Here is a 13,785-nt window from a genome sequence, read left to right on the forward strand (position 1 = left end):
AGCAAAGAACACTATAGCCACTGTACTTGATGACTAAGAATCATCTAGCAGTGCAGAGATTTATTCAGATTCTGTCTACATGAGCTTCCTGTGTATGTGTTATTAGTGTACATTACACACAGTGTTAAAGCACTTTGTGGAAAATAAATACCCTTTGGGCACTGTGTCACCAGTGATTCACAAGGTGTGCCATAGAAGGGGCGATATAACTTTGTTACACATGCTGTATTTGCTTCTTGTGATGTAATGCAGTAGATTGAGTGAGGAATTGGCAGCTCACTCTTCATTTCGCAGATCTATGAAGGAGGGACGTGCACGATCACAATCCAGCGACCTGTCTTCCCTCCACCAACCACCCCTCCATCCTGTTACAATCCCAGATCACAATTTCTCTCTTAATATGGCTCTACTGCATTTACATGTGGTGCATACATATAATATTTGAGCTTAATCTGCTTGACTTTAAAATAAACATTTAGTTTATACCACTGCAACACTATTTTAATAAACTCTGATTTTTGCATCCCCCGCAGCATGGACACTGTTAATCCCAGAGGAAAAATAAAAAAGATTTTTTTGTAGTAAATTTAATGTACTTCAATTTTGTACTGGGAAACTTTTTTGCTAGTAGTCATGATTTTTTATTTAGTCAAGAAAAACCTAAAAAAGTTACCTTTAAATGCCGCACCACAGCCCCACTCTCACACACCACTGATCAAGATTTTTAGTACATTGCTCATGGAACTCCCTCCAACTGTACAAAAAATTAAGATTACATGAATTTCTTCTGCCAATTTTTCTTTGTTGGCTGCAGTACTATGAAGGTTACCATTTCATGGTAACTTTCTGTATAAATGATGACTAAGTATACAATTACACATGTAAAGTGATAACTGTAGCAATGGGACATCATCAGTTACAGGAAGAGAAATTAATAAGTGTTAACTGCCTGCCTCTTCTGTTGGGACTGAGAAAATTCCTCCAATGGGTTCCAGATGGACATACAAGAAAAAAACAATTTTTTAGTTGTTGGGAACTCAAACATATATTACTTATGAAGCAAGTAGGGAAAAACAGCATTCTCGAAACATTAATTAGTTATGAAACACCTTATAAAATCGTTGTTGTTGTTGTTGTGGTCTTCAGTCCTGAGACTGGTTTGATGCAGCTCTCCATGCTACTCTGTCCTGTGCAAGCTTCTTCATCTCCCAGTACCTACTGCAACCTACATCCTTCTGAATCTGCATAGTGTATTCATCTCTTGGTCTCCCTCTACGATTTTTACCCTCCACGCTGCCCTCCAATGCTAAATTTGTGATCCCTTAATGCCTCAAAACATGTCCTACCAACCGATCCCTTCTTCTAGTCAAGTTGTGCCACAAACTTCTCTTCTCCCCAATCCTATTCAACACCTCCTCATTAGTTATGTGATCTACCCATCTAATCTTCAGCATTCTTCTGTAGCACCACATTTCGAAAGCTTCTATTCTCTTCTTGTCCAAACTAGTTATCGTCCATGTTTCACTTCCATACATGGCTGCACTCCATACAAATACTTTCAGAAACGACTTCCTGACACTTAAGTCTATACTCGACGTTAACAAATTTCTCTTCTTCAGAAACGATTTCCTTGCTATTGCCAGTCTACATTTTATATCCTCTCTACTTCGACCATCATCAGTTATTTTACTTCCTAAATAGCAAAACTCCTTTACTACTTTAAGTGTCTCATTTCCTAATCTAATTCCCTCAGCATCACCCGATTTAATTTGACTACAGTCCATTATCCTCGTTTTGCTTTTGTTGATGTTCATCTTATATCCTCCTTTCAAGACACTGTCCATTCCGTTCAACTGCTCTTCCAAGTCCATTGCTGTCTCTGGCAGAATTACAATGTCATCGGTGAACCTCAAAGTTTTTACTGCTTCTCCATGAATTTTAATACCTACTCCAAATTTTTCTTTTGCTTCCTTTACTGCCTGCTCAATATAAAATCAGTATTCAAAAAAATAAACAGAACAGTTGTACAATGAACATGATAGCTGGGCACCTCAGCAATAACTTTGAGGTTACTAAACACAAAAGAACCAGTCAGCTAAAGAAGACTGAAAAGTCACGATCATGGACATTCATTTTAATTCATTAATACATCATGTTCCATAAATTCTATGATGAATGAGAGCCTTCATGGATGTAGAATGAAGCAAATTATACACTAACAGATAGATGCAGCAATTGCATGCTATGTCTACAAAGTTAACTGTTACAGTGCACAATGTACAGCTGGGCCGATGTGTGCAAATGGTTGACATGCAGGCAGTTTTGCAGCTGGGACATAGCATACACGATTGTACTCTACTGATCAAGCATCTATAGGCAAGGGTGGCCAAAAAGCCTGCACTTGCATATAATGTATGCAATGAGCCCCTCTGGCAGGTAGCCTATACTACTTGTACCTGCCTGTGAGCATGACGAGGTGCTGGTATGTGTGTCCCTGCTTCATGGAGCCGCATTGGAAGAGCCTAGTATAAAGTATACTCAATTAATTACAACCAGTGTGTGTGTGTGTCAGTCGGGTTGTCAGCAACCTTGTTAAAATAGTCTGAGAAAAATAAAACTAAATATTAAACTACTGTACTGCAACCAATAATCATGGAAACTAAGTACTGAAAAAAAGCCACTTTTGGGAAGGAAAAAAGTCTGGTGCTGCACTCCCTCTTAAACAACTCAGCTACTGTTTTTATCTGCTATTTCATACTAATTGTTTATGTAACTATACTGATTTTAGATAACTCTACTGGCTTTCTGAATTCTGTAAAAGTTGAAGCATGTTTCACAGTAACATTATTCCTCATGTCCAAATATTCTGATAAATTATAGGAGGAATGGATACTAAGATACTCTAAATTTGTCTCTTAATATCTGAGGATTTTCAGTTTCCTTTTTGATGTCAGCAAGCAACTATTAAATATTTTTGCTCTAAAATTCAAAAATTCCATTTTGAATCACAGAAAGGGTCACATAATCTGTAAGGAAACTACTCATTTTTACTTTTGGTATTTGTGGTGGTGAATTCCACAGTTCATCCTATGTTCACTTTTGTCACTCTTACTATTAACCACAAATACCATTACGACAAAAATATTTCAGCAAGTGTACGGAAGAGCCCCACGATCACTGAGGAGAGTTGTGCTATGAGGGCCAACACAACTGAGATTTTTATTTGACTTTAATGTGTGGTGGTGCCACTTCAGTTTGTCCCCCTCATCCCATACACATACACTTATGCAGAACGCACAACACCAGCATCACAGTTGAGCAGATGGACTGAGGCAGGAGGTTGTATTCAGTGGCACGAGTACAGAGAGAAAGAGGCGGGAATTGTGATGTCGGACTGGAGAGAGGTAGCTGGTGCTTTGGAGGGAGACAGCAGGTGTGCAAGGTAGGAGAGAGAGAGATGCAGCAAGTGATGAATTGGCTACGAATGTGATGCAAGGCACCATAGCCCATGAGTCCGTGTGGTAAAAGGAAGGAAGGAAGATTAGGGTTCAACTTCCCATTAACATTGAGGTCATTAGACACAGAGCAGAAACTCGGATTAATTCAAGGATGGGGAAGGATATCTGCCATGTCCTTTCAAAGGAACCATTCCAGCATGTGCCTGGAGTGATTTAGGGAAATCACAGAAAACCTACATCTGCGTGGGCAGACTTGGGTTGGAACTGTTGTCCTCCCAAATGTGAGTCCAGTGTGCCAACCACTGCGCTACTTCACTCACTGAGTCTGTGTGGTGTACAATGACAGTGGTGTGGAGGAGTGAAATGGGTGGGGATGGGAGGGGAGATGATTACTGGGTAAATGGTGAGGGTGCACTGGTTTGTGGAGACTGAGGCCAGGAGAATTACTTTGTGTGTGTGTTTCTGCATTTCATGATTTATTTATACTACTGTTACCACAAAGTTTTTTTGGTATTTGATAACAAATTATAAATGGTTCCTAAATCTCTGTCTTACCATTATATAATCTATCTAAAATCTGTCAGTATCTCCAGGCTTCTTCCAAGTATACAACCTCCTTTTATGATTCTTGAACCAAGTGTTAGCTATGATTAAGTTATTCTCTGTGCAAAATTCTACCAGGTGGCTTCCTCTTTCATTTCTTAGCCCTAATTCATATTCACCTACTACGTTTCCTTCTCTTCCTTTTCCTACTGTTGAATTCCAGTCACCCATGACTATTAAATTTTCATCTCCCTTCACTACCTGAATAATTTCTTTTATCTCATCATACATTTCATCAATTTCTTCATCATCTGCAGAGCTAGTTGGCATATAAACTTGTAGTACTGTAGTAGGTGTGGGCTTCATGTCTATCTTGGCAACAATAATGCATTCATAGTAACTGATGGAAAGTCATTGAGTAAAACTGAAATTATTTCTGGCGTTCCCCAAGGCAGTGTTATAGGCCCTCTGCTGTTGCTTGTCTATATAAATTATTTAGGAGACAATCTGAGCAGCTGTCTTAGGTTATTTGCAGATGATGCTGTCGTTTATCATCTAGTAAACTTATCGGAAGAGTAAAAATAAAGTGCAAAACAATTTAAAAAAGATATCTGAATGGTGACAAAATTGGCAATTGACCCTAAATAATGAAAAGTCTGAGGTAATCCACATGAGTGCTAAAAGGAATCCATTAAACTATGGTTACACATTAAATCAATCTAATGTAAAGGCCGTAAATTCAACTAAATACATAGGAATTACAATTATGAACAATTTAAATTGGGAAGAACATACAGAAAATTTTGTGGGGAAGGCAAAACAAAGACTCTGTTTTATTGCCAGAACACTTAGAAAATGTAACAGATCTACTAAAGAGACTGCTTACACTATGCTTGTCCATCCTCTTCCACAGTAGTGCTGCACAATGTGGGATCCTTATGAGATAGGATTAATGGAGTACATCAAGAAAATTCAATGAAGAGCAGCATGTTTTGTATTATTGCAAAATAGGGGAGAGATTGTCACGGACATGTTACAGGATTTTGGGTGGGCCCCATTAAAATAAAGGCATTTTTTGTTGCAGTGGAATCTCCTCATGAAATTTCAATCACCATCTTTCTGCTCCAAATGCAAGAATATTTCGTTGACGCCAACCTACATAGAAAGAAATGATCATCATAATAAAACAAGGGAAATCAGAGCTCGTATGGAAAGATATAGGTGTTCGTTTTTTTCCCTGCACTGTTTGAGAGTGGAAAATAGAGAATTTTTGTGAAGGTGGTTTGATGAACCCTCTGCCAGGCAATTCAGTGTGATCTGCAGATATGTAGATGTGTGGCGGGAATAAAGAGGATGTGGGAAGAGGGAGAAATACCAGTGTAGGGATGGGGGAAGATGGTGTGCTGTTCATGGGAGTGTGTAGGGACATCGTGGGAGAGGTATGGTAGGTGCAGTCAGGTGGTTTCAGGGGGGACAGGGCCAAGAGGGGGAGGGGAGGGGAGGGGGAGTGGAAAAGGTGAGAAATTGAGGAGGGGAAAAAGACTAGTGCCTGTGTTGCTGTAATAGAAAGCTGTGTAGTGCTGGAGTGGGAGCAAGTAAGGGGACAAGTAGGTGAAGGACAAGGACTAGTGAAGGCTCAGGCCAGAGGGGTTACAGGTACATAGAGCACTCCACAGCAGGCAGAGCTCCCACCTGTGCAATTCAGAAAATCTGGTGTTGGTAGGAAGGATCCAGATGGCAGCAGTCACTGAAATGAAGAACATTGTGTTGGGCAGCATGTTCAGCTACTGGGTGGCCCAGCTGTCCCTTGGCCACAGGTTGTCGATGACCATTCATGCAGACAGACAGCTTGTCAGTTGTCATGCCCATGGAGAAAGCAGCACAGTGGTTGCAGCTGAGCTTGTAGATCACATGACTGCTTTTCAGGTAGCACTGTGTTTGATGGGATAGTCCACTCCTGCTCCCAACCTTTTGTCCTATGAACCATATGCCTGCAACAGACCTAGATGAAAGACCTGCCCCGTACTTCCTCCCGGCACTACCTAGTCCAGCCCAGTCACAGGCATCTCCTGTCCTATCAAAGGCATGCCTACCTGTGAATGTAGTCATGTGATCAACAAACTAAGCTGCAACCACTGTGTTGCTTCCTATTTGTGCATAACAAGCAACAAGCTCTCTGTCTGTATGGATGGCCACCAACAAACTTTGGCCAAGAGGCAGATGGACCGCCCAGTTGCTGAACATGCTGCCTAAGACAACACACTTCACTTCAATAACTGCTGCACAGCTGGCACCCTCCGGATCCTTCCTACCAATAACAGGTTTTCTGAATTGCACAGGAGGGAACCCTCTCTACAATGTATACTATGTTCCCTTAACCCCTCTGGCCTTTCTTAATTTAAGGTGTATTTGGTTTGAATTTCTCAGCTGTAGACTTGGGTTTGTGCTGAACATTTGGCATGTCATGCTAAAATGTCTAGCAGAAGTTGGTCAACATGCCTCAATGAAAAAGTTCACCATGTCTGCCACTGGTGGAACCAAGGTTTTCAGAGAAAGAGGCAAGATGTGAGTTGATGAAATGCATTTTCAAGGACATGTTGCAACCCAGCTCTCTGTACACATCTTTAGAACCAGAGGTTATGGAGCAAATAGGTTTTGAGATTTGGAGTCATTATGCACAACTGCATTATAAAAACTAAAACTCATGGCAGACATATACAGCTTGTTTAGAAGTATAACATGCCTTTCCATATATTCATGTGCAATTTGTTTATGGGGAAGGTCAACTGCCAATCTCTTCACTGTAAGAGTAAATTCACTGAAATGTGGTATTTGCTAAGTTATATCAGGCAATGTGGTGAATTGTCTAATTCTCTGACACATACAAGGGATTTTTAATGTTTATAGCTGCTGAATGGTGACACCATTCTTTTAAAGTGAAGCTTTTTTTTGGAGGTGTGGGGGTTGGGGGCACTGGAACCAGTCTTCAAAAAGAACTTCAACAACATAATGTGTGGAACTTGACCAAGTAGTCACCAGATAACAGAACAACAAACCACTATTCTGCTGTCAGGAGATGAGGTCCAAAAAACATCTGTCATGTTGTTCCAAATGTAAGCAAACATGTAAGTTAACTGTGATTCATGTATTTACTTGTGTGCTTGAAGCCGGCAGTCTGTGCTTTGATGTAGAGCCAATCAGGTAACTTGGTTATAAAGTTGTTGTTGTTGTTGTGGTCTTCAGTCCTGAGACTGGTTTGATGCAGCTCTCCATGCTACTCTATCCTGTGCAAGCTTCTTCATCTCCCAGTACCTACTGCAACCTACATCCTTCTGTATCTGTTTAGTGTATTCATCTCTTGGTCTCCCTCTACGATTTTTACCCTCCACGCTGCCCTCCAATACTAAATTGGTGATCCCTTGATGCCTCAGAACATGCCCTACCAACCGATTCCTTCTTCTGGTCAAGTCGTGCCACAACCTTCTCTTCTCCCCAATCCTATTCAATACTTCCTCACTAGTTATGTGATCTACCCGTCTAATCTTCAGCATTCTTCTATAGCACCACATTTCGAAAGCTTCTATTCTCTTCTTGTCCATACTATTTATCGTCCATGTTTCACTTCCATACATGGCTACACTCCATACAAATACTCTCAGAAACGACTTCCTGACACTTAAATCAATACTCAATGTTAACAAATTTCTCTTCTTCAGAAACGCTTTCCTTGCCATTGCCAGTCTACATTGTATATCCTCTCTACTTCGACCATCATCAGTTATTTTGCTCTCCAAGTAGCAAAACTCCTTGACTACTTTAAGCGTCTCATTTCCTAATCTAATACCCTCAGCATCACCCGACTTAATTCGACTACATTCCATTATCCTTGTTTTGCTTTTGTTGATGTTCATCTTATATCCTCCTTTCAAGACCATATCCATTCCATTCAACTGCTCTTCCAACTCCTTTGCTGTCTCTCAGAGAATTACAATGTCATCAGCGAACCTCAAAGTTTTTATTTCTTCTCCATGGATTTTAATACCTATTCCGAATTTTTCTTTTGTTTCCTTTACTGCTTGCTCAATATACAGATTGAACAACATCGGGGAGAGGCTACAACCCTGTCTCACTCCCTTCCCAACCACTGCTTCCCTTTCATGTCCCTCGACTCTTATAACTGCCATCTGGTTTCGGTATAAATTGTAAATAGTTTTTCGCTCCCTGTATTTTACCCCTGCCACCTTCAGAATTTGAAAGAGAGTATTCCAGTCAACATTGTCAAAAGCTTTCTCTAAGTCTACAAATGCTAGGAACATAGGTTTGTCTTTCCTTAATCTATTTTCTAAGATAAATCGTAGGGTCAGTATTGCCTCATGTGTTCCAATATTTCTACGGAATCCAAACTGATCTTCCCCAAGGTCGGCTTCTACTAGTTTTTCCATTCGTCTGTAAAGAATTTGTGTTAGTATTTTGCAGCTGTGACTTATTAAACTGATAGTTCGGTAATTTTCACATCTGTCAAGACGTGCTTTCTTTGGGATTGGAATTATTATATTCTTCTTGAAGTCTGAGGATATTTCGCCTGTCTCATACATCTTGCTCACCAGATGGTAGAGTTTTGTCAGGACTGGCTCTCCCAAGGCCGTCAGTAGTTCTAATGGAGTGTTGTCTACTCCCGGAGTTTTTTTGCGACTCAGGTCTTTCAGTGCTCTGTCAAACTCTTCACGCAGTATCATATCTCCCATTTCATCTTCATCTACATCCTCTTCCATTTCCATAATATTGTCCTCAAGAACATCATCCTTGTATAGGCCCTCTATATACTCCTTCCACCTTTCTGCTTTCCCTTCTTTGCTTAGAACTGGGTTTCCATCTGAGCTCTTGATATTCATACAAGTGGCCCTCTTTTCCCCAAAGGTCTCTTTAATTTTCCTGTAGGCAGTATCTATCTTACCCCTAGTGATATAAGCCTCTACATCCTTACATTTGTCCTCTAGCCATCCCTGCTTAGCCATTTTGCACTTCCTGTCAATCTCTTTTTTGAGACGTTTGTATTCCTTTTTGCCTGCTTCACTTACTGCATTTTTATATTTTCTCCTTTCATCAATTAAATTCAATATCTCTTCTGTTACTCAAGGATTTCTATTAGCCCTCGTCTTTTTACCTACTTGCTCCTCTGACTTTTACAATATATACACTCCTGGAAATTGAAATAAGAACACCGTGAATTCATTGTCCCAGGAAGGGGAAACTTTATTGACACATTCTTGGGGTCAGATACATCACATGATCACACTGACAGAACCACAGGCACATAGACACAGGCAACAGAGCATGCACAATGTCAGCACTAGTACAGTGTATATCCACCTTTCGCAGCAATGCAGGCTGCTATTCTCCCATGGAGACGATCGTAGAGATGCTGGATGTAGTCCTGTGGAACGGCTTGCCATGCCATTTCCACCTGGCGCCTCAGTTGGACCAGCGTTCGTGCTGGACGTGCAGACCGCGTGAAACGACTCTTCATCCAGTCCCAAACATGCTCAATGGGGGACAGATCCGGAGATCTTGCTGGCCAGGGTAGTTGACTTACACCGTCTAGAGCACGTTGGGTGGCACGGGATACATGCGGACGTGCATTGTCCTGTTGGAACAGCAAGTTCCCTTGCCGGTCTAGGAATGGTAGAACGATGGGTTTGATGATGGTTTGGATGTACCGTGCACTATTCAGTGTCCCCTCGACGATCACCAGTGGTGTACGGCCAGTGTAGGAGATCGCTCCCCACACCATGATGCCGGGTGTTGGCCCTGTGTGCCTCGGTCGTATGCAGTCCTGATTGTGGCGCTCACCTGCACGGCGCCAAACACACATACGACCATCGTTGGCACCAAGGCAGAAGCGACTCTCATTGCTGAAGACGACACGTCTCCAATCGTCCCTCCATTCACGCCTGTCGCGACACCACTGGAGGCGGGCTGCACGATGTTGGGGCATGAGCGGAAGACGGCCTAACGGTGTGCGGGACCGTAGCCCAGCTTCATGGAGACGGTTGCGAATGGTCCTCGCCGATACCCCAGGAGCAACAGTGTCCCTAATTTGCTGGGAAGTGGCGGTGCGGTCCCCTACGGCACTGCGTAGGATCCTACGGTCTTGGCGTGCATCCGTGCGTCGCTGCGGTCCGGTCCCAGGTCGACGGGCACGTGCACCTTCCGCCGACCACTGGCGACAACATCGATGTACTGTGGAGACCTCACACCCCACGTGTTGAGCAATTCGGCGGTACGTCCACCCGGCCTCCCGCATGCCCACTATACGCCCTCGCTCAAAGTCCGTCAACTGCACATACGGTTCACGTCCATGCTGTCGCGGCATGCTACCAGTGTTAAAGACTGCGATGGAGCTCCGTATGCCAAGGCAAACTGGCTGACACTGATGGCGGCGGTGCACAAATGCTGCGCAGCTAGCGCCATTCGACAGCCAACACCGTGGTTCCTGGTGTGTCCGCTGTGCCGTGCGTGTGATCATTGCTTGTACAGCCCTCTCGCAGTGTCCGGAGCAAGTATGGTGGGTCTGACACAGCGGTGTCAATGTGTTCTTTTTTCCATTTCCAGGAGTGTATGTCTGTAGTGTACCTTACAGCTTAAAGAAAGATATTACAAGTGATTGTGTGCAGGCTTTTGCTGAGGACATTAGTAAAACACATGGTTTAGCAGGCTTCAAAAGCTATGTAAGTTCCATACAGTAAAATATCTACTTAATACACAAAGTTGTACTTGTGTGTAACTCATGACATAGGGTTACATGTATAAGAGGTGTTCAAAAAGAAAAGAGTTGGAGGCATCATCACAGAAATGAGAACCTATATTTTAGAAGTATTGACCCTGGCTGTTGAGACACGTCCCTCTGTGACACAAGGTGGTGACTGGCTGTCTCATAAAATTCCCAGGGCTGCGATGTTAACCAATTCCACATGTACAGCTGGATGTCGTCATCCGAGGTGAATCGTTTTCCCCTATGCTGACGTTCTTCTTTGACAAAGATGGCCCCCTTCTGATTCACTTCCTGCAGCATGAGACAACTTTGAATGCCCAGCATTACTCGCAAACCTTGACCACCCTTCACCAAGAGATCAAATCAAAACAACCAGGCAATCTCACACATGGGGTCACTCTGCTCCACGACAATGCAAAGCCTCATATCGCCAACACAGTCATGGCACTCATGCAGAAATTCAAATGGGGATTTCTCAGCCACCCTCCCTACAGTCTGGACCCATCTCCCTGTGATTACACCTACTTGGTCCCGTTAAAAAGGTTCTAGGGGCAAACGATTCATCTCGGATGACGATGTCCAGCTGTACGTGCGGAACTGGTTAACATCACATCCTAGGAATTTTATGAGACAGCCATTCACCGCCTTGTGTCGCAGTGGAACAAGTGTGTCAACAGCCAGGGTAAATACTTCTAACATACAGGTACTTGTTTCTGTAATTATGCCTCCAGCTTGTTTCTTTTTGAATGCCCCTTATATAAACCTATGGGACACTATTACTACAGAAAGCTAACTGATTGTTCATGGAGTATCTTTCTCCAGAAAGAGCTGTTTTAACGGTTACTGCAGAAGGAGGATACCAATGGTTTTGAGATGTCCTCCAAAGCAGCAAAGTAAATGGACTTACCTAAGTTCATTAATCTGCTCCCATACACTAAGTTAATGACCGAATAATAAAGACAGAAGTGTCTAAATTTTGTTCTCTAGTCTTCATGCTTGGAGCAATAAGCAATTAATTATTGAATGCCCAACAAACAAAAGGTTGTTAACTGTTCAAAACACGACTTATCTGGTTTGGTGGAAGTCCCATAATTATTAAAAGTGTTACTTACCTGCACATGCTCTAACACATCTCCCAAGTCTCTGGTGTGGAAACCAGTCTAATATAATGGATAAAAATGTAAATGTCGGGCGACTAGGGCCTCCCGTTGGGTAGACTGTTCACCGGGTGCAAGTCTTTTGATTTGACGCCACTTTGGTGACTTGCGCATCGATGGGGATAAAATTATGATGATTAGGACAACACAACACCCAGTCCCTGAGCGGAGAAAATCTCCAACCCAGCCGGGAATTGAAACCGGGTCCCTAGGATTGACATTCTGTCGCGCTGACCACTCAGCTACCAGGGACGGACAATACAATAGATGAAAAAACAAAGAGATGTGTATATTTTACCAGTCCCCTTGTAGCTAGTTAGCACATACAAAGAAATAAAGATACTGTAAAACTGATTGACGATCAGAATTCATCATAAGTATAAACTACTATGAGAATTCATATTTGTATTGAATGATCACTTTGTGATGTAACCTTGATCAAATTGACATTATTCAAGTTCATAATTATGATTAGTGGTTCAGAATTCTTTGTGAAAAATCCTCATATTATAGATATGAATAAGTAAATTTATTGTAAACAAGATGCACCGACAGCCATGTGAAGTATAATGAATGAACAAATGTATTACACACAAGTTGCCAATAATTTTTATTTAAGGAGGTTAGAATTAGATCTCAAATTCAAAAGTTAATTGTTTTTTGTCTTTACAAGAAAGATGACATCATTTGTCTAATGGAAGGAATTTGTATCATAACATATCACCTGATGAAGATGAAGTGAAGATGAAGATGTTGCATGCCATCTACCGAAGCAGTGTATCTGCAAGCCAGGATGATGAAAGCAATCTGGAAATATTTTGTGATACCAGCTGTTTGGGAGGTTTATTCTGTGTTGTCAGCTCCTGCCTTGTAGATATGGTGTATGCCATGCAAGAACAATGGCCATCATAATCACAATGATGTCATGGGAAGAAGAAAGAAACTGTTATCTGCCAAATTAAATCTGATTCTGTTACCTGGAACTGACATTGTCCATACCAACATATATGTGGTGTTCCAAGTAACAAGAATTTTTTATGAACAGTCATTATAGATGGAGGGTGCTTGTCATGTTACTTCTCAGAATTTTCATTTTTATTTGGATACTGGATTGTACTCTTGACTGCCAGTGATAACTGCAGCACTTTGAGAAATGAAGCCCGATGGTGAGATATTGGTGATTGTGAAGAAATAATCAGGTGAGCAAATCAACAACAGGGAATTGTTTCTCACAAACTAACTTACCATTGCCACTCAGTAACACTGGAACATTGCATGTCAGCAAATGGCTAAAGTAGTGGTGTGGCTGTACACGGAAAGGTATCCTGATTCCGCCAGACCTAGATTTGTTTTTGTAAAGATATTAAAAAAAATCAAGAAACTACAAATGTGAAGAACAAAATATGACAATAAAAAACAATTCACATTTTAGCAGACGTAACACACAGTCTAGATATCATTATGAGGCACCTGAAATGTGTGAGTGGGATCAGACAGATACTATATTCGAACACATTTTATCCTTTCCACATTTTGCTCCAGCAATAGCTTCATGGCACATAATTTTAAAAATCTGTCACAGTTCTACAAACAGTATCTACAAAAATTGCAAGTGATGCAATATTTCTATGCGAGAGTTTGTTAATGAAAGAAGTAACTTTTACAGACCATGGTCAAATCAATCTTCACAATATGCGCTACTGGTCGGTTGAAAATCCACTCTGGCTGAGAGAAGTGGATAAACAATTACTATGGTCTGTCATGATATGATATAGAATATTCAAGAATTGTGTCATGGGTCTCTATTTTGTTGCTGAGTCTCTACTTAACCACAAGTATCTACAATACCTGCCGT

General features: G+C 41.7%; 1 protein-coding gene across 4 annotated transcripts in view; it reads right to left on the reverse strand.

Annotated features, from left to right (window-relative positions):
• Nucleotides 1-13,785, reverse strand: part of LOC124607155 (folliculin) — a 163,792-nt gene that overhangs the window by 96,294 nt on the left and 53,713 nt on the right. The window contains exon 2 of one of the 4 annotated variants that reach the window (XM_047139366.1): nt 2,461-2,522. The exons of 2 other annotated variants lie outside the window; for them this stretch is intronic. The gene's annotated coding sequence lies outside the window, so the exon portion shown is untranslated. Of the gene's footprint in view, nt 1-2,460; nt 2,523-13,175; nt 13,197-13,785 lie in introns of those variants that run through there. One more of the 4 variants, XM_047139368.1, reaches the window with a different exon arrangement.

Source organism: Schistocerca americana, chromosome 3, assembly GCF_021461395.2.
Source record: "Schistocerca americana isolate TAMUIC-IGC-003095 chromosome 3, iqSchAmer2.1, whole genome shotgun sequence".
Classification (NCBI taxonomy): domain Eukaryota; kingdom Metazoa; phylum Arthropoda; class Insecta; order Orthoptera; family Acrididae; genus Schistocerca; species Schistocerca americana.